The sequence below is a fragment of the Nannobrachium achirus genome (assembly GCF_963921795.1).
Source record: "Nannobrachium achirus genome assembly, chromosome: 9".
Taxonomy (NCBI): Eukaryota; Metazoa; Chordata; class Actinopteri; order Myctophiformes; family Myctophidae; genus Nannobrachium; species Nannobrachium achirus.
In genome coordinates, this window is record NC_137818.1 from 3783558 (window position 1) to 3794020 (window position 10463).

Here is a 10463-nt window from a genome sequence, read left to right on the forward strand (position 1 = left end):
ACCCGGCCACCAGGTGGGGCTGCAGAGAGACCAGAGGAAAAGAGATCAAAATCTGCTGCAACTATGGATTATTTTCTTAGCAGTTGTTATATTGACTAAAAAAATATGATTCATCGAATAATCGAGAATCAGGTTCAGATTTTCACTCAGATTAACCACTCATGCTGTATTTTACACTTTGTCACACAATGGTGCCACGTAACAATAGTTAAAACAGCAGATGTACAAGCTCATAAGGCATCACATTGTTTTCACTTTTTTGGAATTTAACAAAACCTATTAATATTTGGAATTTACAGTACCAACACCTTTTATTAACCAAAACGGAATTAATTATCTTAGCCATCAGGATACAAGTTCAAGGACATTGAATATTTTAAGACTAAAATCACAAAAAAGTATAGAATTTGGAAGAAAAAAAAAACATTTAAAACCATGATACCACAATGAAAAAGCGCCAACATTGATTAATCACAATATAGAAGCTTGTTTGCTCTGTTGTCCATTTTAAAACACATAATACAACAGCAGAGTGGACGGACGTAAGCTTTCAACAGGGTGCTTTCATTGAATGTTGCTGCTACCATACAGTTATGTAACATGTCAAAGTAGTAAAATATAGCTGATAAAAAGGAGGAGGCAAATGTGCTTGTGGCCGCGATGCAAATTAGATTTATTAAAATGCAGAAGCCAAGGTTTGGACAGGACAGTCTTTCTGAGGAAGACCATCCTGTCAAATGGTTGGTTGATAACATAACAGATCTACAAGCTGAGGAAGACCATCCTGTCAAATGGTTGGTTGATAACATAACAGATCTACAAGCTTAAAACCATCTTGACAGGTCAACGTTGCACCGTACCCTTTGGTGCCCATATATGGAGCTGACTAGGGGTGTAACGATATAGTAACTGTATCGAAATATCGTTTTTAACTTAAAAACGTGTGTGTGTGTGTGTGTGTGTGTGTGTGTGTGTGTGTGTGTGTGTGTGTGTGTGTGTGTGTGTGTGTGTGTGTGTGTGTGTGTGTGTGTGTGTGTGTGTGTGTGTGTAGAGTGTCCGTATGAGCAGGGTTGTCGCACCAAATTCTGTGTGCTTTAACTATTGAAGAATAGCAGATATACAAGCTCACAGCGTGGCACAGAGTGCCGCGCTGCGAGCTTGTAGATCTGCTATTTATGAAAAATTGTGAAAATGTGTCTTTGAATATTTCAAATCCTTCTATAAGTTTCTGTCAGTGGTTCTCAAACCTTTTCATGTGAAGGACCCCCAAAATGATATGTATTTAGCCCACGGACCCCCATCTCAAAATATTCAGTTCCAGGGACCTCACCAGAAGCAAAAATTTGAGTTACAAATGTTTGCTTAAAAAAATGCATATATTTGTAGATTTGCGCACATTTTCACGACTTTTCAAAAATAGCAGATCTCACACTAAATGGTAAAATAAATGGTAAATGGTGCATTTATATAGCGCTTTTATCCAAAGCGCTTTACAATGTGCATTACATTCACCCATTCACACACACATTCATACACCGGTGGCGGTGGAAACCATACAAGGCACCAACCAGCTCACCGGAGGCAACTTGGGGTTCAGTGTCTTGCCCAAGGACACTTCGACATGTAGACAGGAGAAGCTGGGATTTGAACCGCTGACCCATGGAGCATTGGCCAATGCTCTGGTTAAATTGGAGTTTAACACATCGGGTGCCCACGTGGTGTCTACACGCCAATCTCTTGGATTGGCGTCCCAGTGCCCACGACGCGTTTGACGCGTTTTACAATACTGTAGTTACTGTACATTGCTACCGCAATGAAGGCTCTACCACGGTGATCAAACGCCAACAATATGGGAAAAACACTACATTTCCCAAAATGCAGCGCGGTACATGTGACCAGGATGTGCAGTCTCCCTGCAGCCAATCACAAGCTTCTGTTCCTATCCTGCACTGGATACTAGTATTTTCCCAGTAACGGAGTCTCGGCGGAGATACACGTAACATGGCGGATTCTTCTCCTAGTCTAGCTTTTTCAATCACCATGTTCAATGCGCGGTCCTTTCTACCTACCGTGACACAAACGCTGTGGCCCAGGTTTGATAAAAAGATGTCCTGACTGAAAGAAAACTTTATCGTAAAAATAAACAGGACATCCGTGGATTACATTTACTCGTATCATGCATATTTTCCCAGTGACGCTGCGGAGGTAACGTAACATGGCGGATTCCTCTCCTGGTCTAGCTTTTTCAATCACCATGTTCAAAACGCGACCCTTTCTACCGCCCGTGATACACACGCTGTGGCCCAAGATTGGTAAAAAGCTGTCCTGACTGAAAGAAAAGATCATCGTGAAAATAAACTGGACATACTTGGATTACATTTACTCAACGTATTACGGATACTTTTTCCACGAAGCGAAGTTACGTAAATGACGTGTTGCCATGGAGACGATGGGCCCCTGTGAGGGTAAACCCTGAATTAACGTGGGCATCCGATGTGTTAATACTCAACCCATTTATTTATTAAAAGGTGAAATTCTGAAAAATTGCAAGTGACACGAGACGGGAGAAACCCACTGGGAAATTAATTCTGTCTTGCCATTTGTTATTAGATTGTTGTGAACTGTAAGTGGCTAAATATGTCATTTTACACAGAATAAGCCCATTCCCAAGATACAACGCAACCTTTCATGGTTGGATGTGACTTATGGGGGCTAGAAGTGTTACTGTAAATAGCAATAAAGACACTGCTGGCTCATTGTGTCTAAAAAGACATATTTAGCCACTTTTACGCATGCCCCACATTTTAGCACGGTAAACGCGATAAAACAATAGAACGAAGCAAATGAAAACATTTTAACACTCACTTTTTCTTTTCTCTAATTACACTCTAAAATATGAACCCTTGTTGTAAAAAAAACAAAGTTGTCCTTTAAATAAAAGCTAGTGTGGTTGGCCTGGGAGTGGAGGAGCAGCCTGGGCGGCAGAGCCACAGACATGGGGGCTGCTGCAGGCTGAAGGTGGAGGAGGCAGAGCCACAGACATGGGGGCTGCTGCAGGCTGAAGGTGGAGGAGGCAGAGCCACAGACATGGGGGCTGCTGCAGGCTGAAGGTGGAGGAGGCAGAGCTACAGACATGGGGGCTGCTGCAGGCTGAAGGTGGAGGAGGCAGAGCCACAGACATGGGGGCTGCTGCAGGCTGAAGGTGGAGGAGGCAGAGCCACAGACATGGGGGCTGCTGCAGGCTGAAGGTGGAGGAGGCAGAGCCACAGACATGGGGGCTGCTGCAGGCTGAAGGTGGAGGAGGCAGAGCCACAGACATGGGGGCTGCTGCAGGCTGAAGGTGGAGGAGGCAGAGCTACAGACATGGGGGCTGCTGCAGGCTGAAGGTGGAGGAGGCAGAGCCACAGACATGGGGGCTGCTGCAGGCTGAAGGTGGAGGAGGCAGAGCCACAGACATGGGGGCTGCTGCAGGCTGAAGGTGGAGGAGGCAGAGCCACAGACATGGGGGCTGCTGCAGGCTGAAGGTGGAGGAGGCAGAGCCACAGACATGGGGGCTGCTGCAGGCTGAAGGTGGAGGAGGCAGAGCCACAGACATGGGGGCTGCTGCAGGCTGAAGGTGGAGGAGGCAGAGCCACAGACATGGGGGCTGCTGCAGGCTGAAGGTGGAGGAGGCAGAGCCACAGACATGGGGGCTGCTGCAGGCTGAAGGTGGAGGAGGCAGAGCCACAGACATGGGGGCTGCTGCAGGCTGAAGGTGGAGGAGGCAGAGCCACAGACATGGAGGCTGCTGCAGGCTGAAGGTGGAGGAGGCAGAGCCACAGACATGGGGGCTGCTGCAGGCTGCAGGTGGAGGAGGCAGAGCCACAGACATGGGGGCTGCTGCAGGCTGAAGGTGGAGGAGGCAGAGCCACAGACATGGGGGCTGCTGCAGGCTGAAGGTGGAGGAGGCAGAGCCACAGACATGGGGGCTGCTGCAGGCTGAAGGTGGAGGAGGCAGAGCCACAGACATGGAGGCTGCTGCAGGCTGCAGGTGGAGGAGGCAGAGCCACAGACATGGGGGCTGCTGCAGGCTGCAGGTGGAGGAGGCAGAGCCACAGACATGGGGGCTGCTGCAGGCTGAAGGTGGAGGAGGCAGAGCCACAGACATGGGGGCTGCTGCAGGCTGCAGGTGGAGGAGGCAGAGCCACAGACATGGAGGCTGCTGCAGGCTGCAGGTGGAGGAGGCAGAGCCACAGACATGGAGGCTGCTGCAGGCTGCAGGTGGAGGAGGCAGAGCCACAGACATGGGGGCTGCTGCAGGCTGCAGGTGGAGGAGGCAGAGCCACAGACATGGGGACTGCTGCAGGCTGCTGGTGGGAGCAGGGACGTGCTGGGCCCCTGATTCAGCCCGGGAAAAAGAGTTGTAGAGGCCCTCATTGCGCGCTATAGAGAGAGATCTCTCTCTATAGTGCTGCTGCTACTCAAAGATTTGCCATTTCAGATCATGACAAGTGACAAACCAGTGGGCCAATTACATGAGTTATATTTCGAGTATGAAACCTTGTATGTCCAAAACCGTTTGTTTTGTATTTATCATTTTAAAAATGATTTAAACTAGTGAAAACAGCCGATCTACAAGCACACAACGCCTCGTGGTGCGAGGCGTTGTGTGCTTGTAGATCGGCTGTTTTCATCCATTTTGACAGTGCAGTCGTGTTAGTAATGTTGGTTCCTTTCGTACACTGTTACGGTATGGAGTCTGTGGTGTAATGCAAATACTGGGGAGATTCTGAGGTGAATTAAATATTATTATTGCTATGTGCTGCGTGACACGGCTGCTGAGAGGGACAAGGGAGGATAGGTAAGGAGGTCACAGATGCCACATAGTGGCCTCTTTGTTTTATAGCTGTGAGAAAGAGATAAGGTTCTTGGCTTTTAACGAGAAGAACGTGTGATGTTTTGTTTTAGCCAGTTAACATGAACTGTTAGGGGAAGGGCAAGTCAGTCCATCTTTGTGCCTTGCTGAAGCAACTTGTCTGATGTGTGAATGTTACAGCGCTGTAAATACATCTTTTCATATAATTTCATATTGCATCTGAATCGAAGTGAACCGATCTTTTGAGAGTCTTCAATTCCACTGGGCTTTAGACGTGAAGTCCATAAATTAAGTAGGATTTCCACTAAGGCTGGGCAATATTGAAAATGTATGGATATCAAGGTATTAACAGACACATTATGCATGCACGGCACGTAGCAAAAAGGCTGTCCATCTGTAACTGTAATCAGGTGTGGTTATTTCAATAAAACCATTGTTGAAAAATGGAAATAAGGCATTTAATTGCTTTATTCTATGTGTACTGTGCAGTGTGCATGCATGGATATGCTATTCATTATCTGGGTTAGACAGGCAGAGGACCTAAAGCAGAAAAACATTTTACATTTTACTAATATCGTGAGTGATATCAAGGTATTCAACAACGTTATATCGAATATCGAAGGTTTTCCTAATATCGCCCAGCCTTAATTTCCACGTCAGTTCCTGATCAAATTAACCACAGTATAGCTATAGCACGTATAGTTAGGAACAAACCAAATGGACCTTAACCCCCTCCATGGCACAAGTAATCAATAGAAAAAAAATCATTTTGGGGGTGAACTACTCCTTTAAAGATCTATAAGGGTCCATTTGGTTACCACCACTGGGCGAAAAGAGCAAGAATCCCAAAATATCGAATTTTGATTCTTTCTGGAATACGGACATTTCCGTCACATATCCTGACTTTTTTTGATATGCACCATATCTGGTCAAATATGAACCAAATATACATCATGAAGACAATATGGTGTACTAGGATACAAGCAAATATTTTATTTTTGTCATATATATGTTCCGTAAATGACCTTAGGTCATATCTGTAAATATCTGATCACAATATTCTTTCTAGAATACTTGATGTGTCAAATATTGATTCATATATGACCTAAAGGCATATCTTTACAGTGGATCTGCTAGAGAATACTGACCATTTATGAGGCATATTTAAGGTTTTGTTGACATCAACCATATCTTATCAAATATGGACAAAGTATACATCTCCTTGTCATATTTTGACAAGAATAATGACAATATCTGTAGCACATATATCATCAACGATTTTCATATCAAATATGCTTACCACAGATTTTGCCATTTGGCATGTTTTGGGTGAGATATTTAACTGATATTGATTGGTCATGAAACAGAACGTTTCTGATGCATATATGAGTTCCATAAAAATGCCATATCTGGTCAAATATGAACCAAATATATATCATGGAGACAAATGTTGTACTAAGATACAGGCGTAATTTTAATTTTGTCAAGTATATGTCCTGTAAATTACCTCAGGTCATATCTAGAAATATCTGATCATAATATTTTTTCTAGAATACTTGATGTGTCAAATAGTGAGTTCATATATGACCTAAAGTCATATCTTTACAGTGGATCTGCTAGAGAATACTGACCATTTCTGAGGCATATTTAAGTATTTGTTGACATCAACCATATCTCATCAAATATGGATGAAGTATACATCTCCTTGCCATATACAAAGTATGAATATACGCAATGCAGTGTATATGAATATACTGACAGCATATTTTGATAAGAATAATGGCAATATATCATCAACGATTTTCATATCAAATATACTTACTACAGATTTAGCCATTTGGCATGTTTTGGGTGAGATATTTAACTGATATTGATAGGTCATGAAACAGAACATTTCTAATGCATATCCTGACTTTCATGGAAATGCTAGATCTGGTCAAATATGAACCCAATATATATCATGGAGACAAATGTTGTACTAGGATACAGGCGTAATTTTAATTTTGTCAAGTATATGTTCCATAAATTACCTCAGGTCATATCTGGAAATATCTGATCATAATATTTTTTCTAGAATACTTGATGTATCAAATACTGAGTTCATATATGACCTAAAGTCATATCTTTACAGTGGATCTGCTAGAGAATAATGACCATTTCTGGGGCATGTTTAAGGTTTTGTTGACATCAACCATATCTTATCAAATATGGACAAAGTATACATCGCCTTGTCATTTACAAAGTATGAATATACGTAATGCAGTATATATGAATATACTGACAGCATATTTTGTTAAGAATAATGGCAATATCTGTAGCATATATCATCAACGGTTTTCATATCAAATATACTTACTACAGATTTTGCCATTTGGCATTTTTTGGGTGAGATATTTAACTGATATTGATAGTTCATGAAACAGAACATTTCTGATGCATATCCTGACTTTCATGGAAATGCCATATCTGGTCAAATATGAACCAAATATATATCATGGAGACAAATGTTGTACTAGGATACAGGCGTAATTTTAATTTTGTCAAGTATATGTTCCATAAATTACCTCATGTCATATCTGGAAATATCTGATCATAATATTTTTTCTAAAATATTTGTTGTGTCAAGTAGTGAGTTCATATATGACCTCAAGTCATATCTTTACAGTGGATCTGCTAGAGAATACTGACCATTTCTGAGGCATATTTAAGGTTTTGTTGACATCAACCATATCTTATCAAATATGGACAGAGTATACATTTCCTTGCCATATACAAAGTATGAATATACGTAATGCAGTATATATGAATATACTGACACCCTATTTTGATTAAAATAATGAGAATATCTGTAGCATATATCATCAACGATTTACACATCAAATATACGTACTACAGATTTTACCATTATGCCTGTTTTGGACAAGATATTTAACTGATATTGATAGGTCATGAAACAGTACATTTTTATGCATATTCTGAGTTCCATGGAAATGCTAGATCTGGTCAAATATGAACCCAATATACATCATAAAGACGATATGTTGTACTAGGATACAAGCAACATTTTATTTTTGTCATGTATATGTTCTGTAAATGGCTTTAGGTCATATCTGGAAATATCTGATCACAATATTTTGTTAGAATACTTCATATGTCAGATAGTGAGTTCATATATGACCTCAAGTCATATCTTTGCAGTGGATCTGCTAGAGAATATTGACCATTTCTGAGGCATATTCAATGGACGAAAAGATCTAGAATCCCCAAATATCAGATTTTGGATTCCCTATAGATACGGACATTTCTGATGCATATCCTGAGTTGTGTTGATATGCAACATATCTGGTCAAACATGAACCCAATATACATCATGAAAACAATATATCATACTAGGATACAAGCAAAATTTAAAATGTGTCATGTACGTGGTCCGTAAATTACCTTTGGGCTAAAATATCCAGAATCCCCAAATATCTGATTTTGGATTCTCTCTGGAATACCGACATTTCTGATAAATATCCTGAGTTTTGTTGATATGCACCATATATTGCCAAATGTGAACCCAATATACATCATGAATGTTCATGAATACAAGCAGCAGTTTAATTTTTTCATGTATGTGTTCCGTAAATGACCTTTGGTCATATCTGAAAATATCTGATCACATTATTTTGTCTAGAATACCTTTAAGTCTCTGGTAAATCTTGATGTATCAGACTTTGACTTCATATATCACTTAAAGTCATATATTTACAGCATAACCACTTCCGAATACAGACCATTTCTAATGCATATTTAAGGTTTTGTTGACATCAACCATATCTTATCAAATATGGATGAAGTATTCATCTCCTTGTCATTTACAACATATAAATATGACCTATTGCAGTATATAGGAATATACTGACACCTATTTTGGGTAGAATAATGATAATATCTGTAGCATATATCATCAAATATTCTCATATGAAATATACTAACTACATATTTTGCCATTGGGCCTGTTTTGGGTGAGATTTTTAACTGATATTGATAGGTCACGAAACAGAACATTTCTGATATATATCCTACATTTCATTGATATGTCATATCTGGTCAAATATGAACCTAATATACATCATGAGGACATATTTTATAGAAGGATACAGTTACATCTTTCTTCTGTCATGTGTATGTTCCAAATATCACCTTATGTCCTATCTGGACATATCTGAGCTCAACAACTTTTCTAGAATACGCATCAAATCTATGGTATGTATATGAATGTGTCACAAATACAGCCTATATTACATTCATATATCACTTAAAGTCATATATTTACTCTGGAATTGACACTAGAATTACTACCAATTCCGATATTCAATATTCACTTGGCCCATCCCATATCTAATCAAATATGGAATATGGAAGTATTCATCTCCTTCTCATATAAGAAGTATGAATATGAGGTATTGGAGTATTGCTACTACAGATTTTGCCATTGGGCCTGTTTTGGGTGAGGCATTTAAATGATATTAATAGGTCATGGAAATTCACAGAATTGGGTGATTTATACTGGGCAAAACAGACCAGTGTCATTGGTGTTTCATATTTGGTCAAATATGAACCCAATATACATCATGAGGATATTATATACGGAAACCAGTTACATCTTATCTTTGTTGTGTGTGTTCTAAATATCACTTTATATCTTATTTTTGTCATGTGTATTTCAAATATGACCGTATGTCCTATCTGGACATTCTGACGAGCACTATCCTTTTCTAGAATACAGATCAAATCTATGGCATATCTGAAGGTGTCCCATTTTCGATGGTTCGATTTTCTTGGCATAACCCATATCTAATCAAATATGGATGAAGTATGAATATGGCTTAATGCAGTATACTGTCTGGAATGTTGATAACCTATTTTGAGAAGATGACAATAGGGCCTATACTGTATGTAGCATATGATCACCTTTTGCCATATATTGGGCCTGTTTAGGGTGAGAGTTTTGGGTGACAGTCCAAACTGATATTTCATGAAAAGTGACTGAATCTGGTCATTTTTACTGGGTGAATTCCTCAACGTTTCTATGGAATACGGACCATTTCTTATTCTTAGTTTTCTATTACCTTGGAACCTTGGAAGACAGTGACATATGTCATTTTTCACTGTATTAGCGTTTTGTGAAGTTTGGAAGTTATTAGCAAATGCGGCCACAGGTTCTGTTATCAAGGTTATGTCCCCCAGGTTATGGGATCAGCTCTGTTGTCACAGATACAGTCCCATGCAGTGGATGGAATTATAGCTACAGGATGCAGTACACACACTCGACCCTGTCACACAGACAAGAAACAGACAAGAAAGCAGTAGCGACAGCTACTAAAAGGTCTTATAAAGGACTTGTGGAGCTGTGTCCACACAAGACCGCATTTATGAGCATAGCTTTGGATAGCATGTCCATAGAACAATGTTTATTCACAGGAGCAATGTTAAACCTTGTTATTTGCACATTGTTGTTTGCACATACCGGTATAACCTAGCAGCCCAAAACAATGTAAGTGTAGTGGGTTGACCTTTCCTGTAGGCAATCCTTAATTATGTGATGCTCCCTAATCACCCC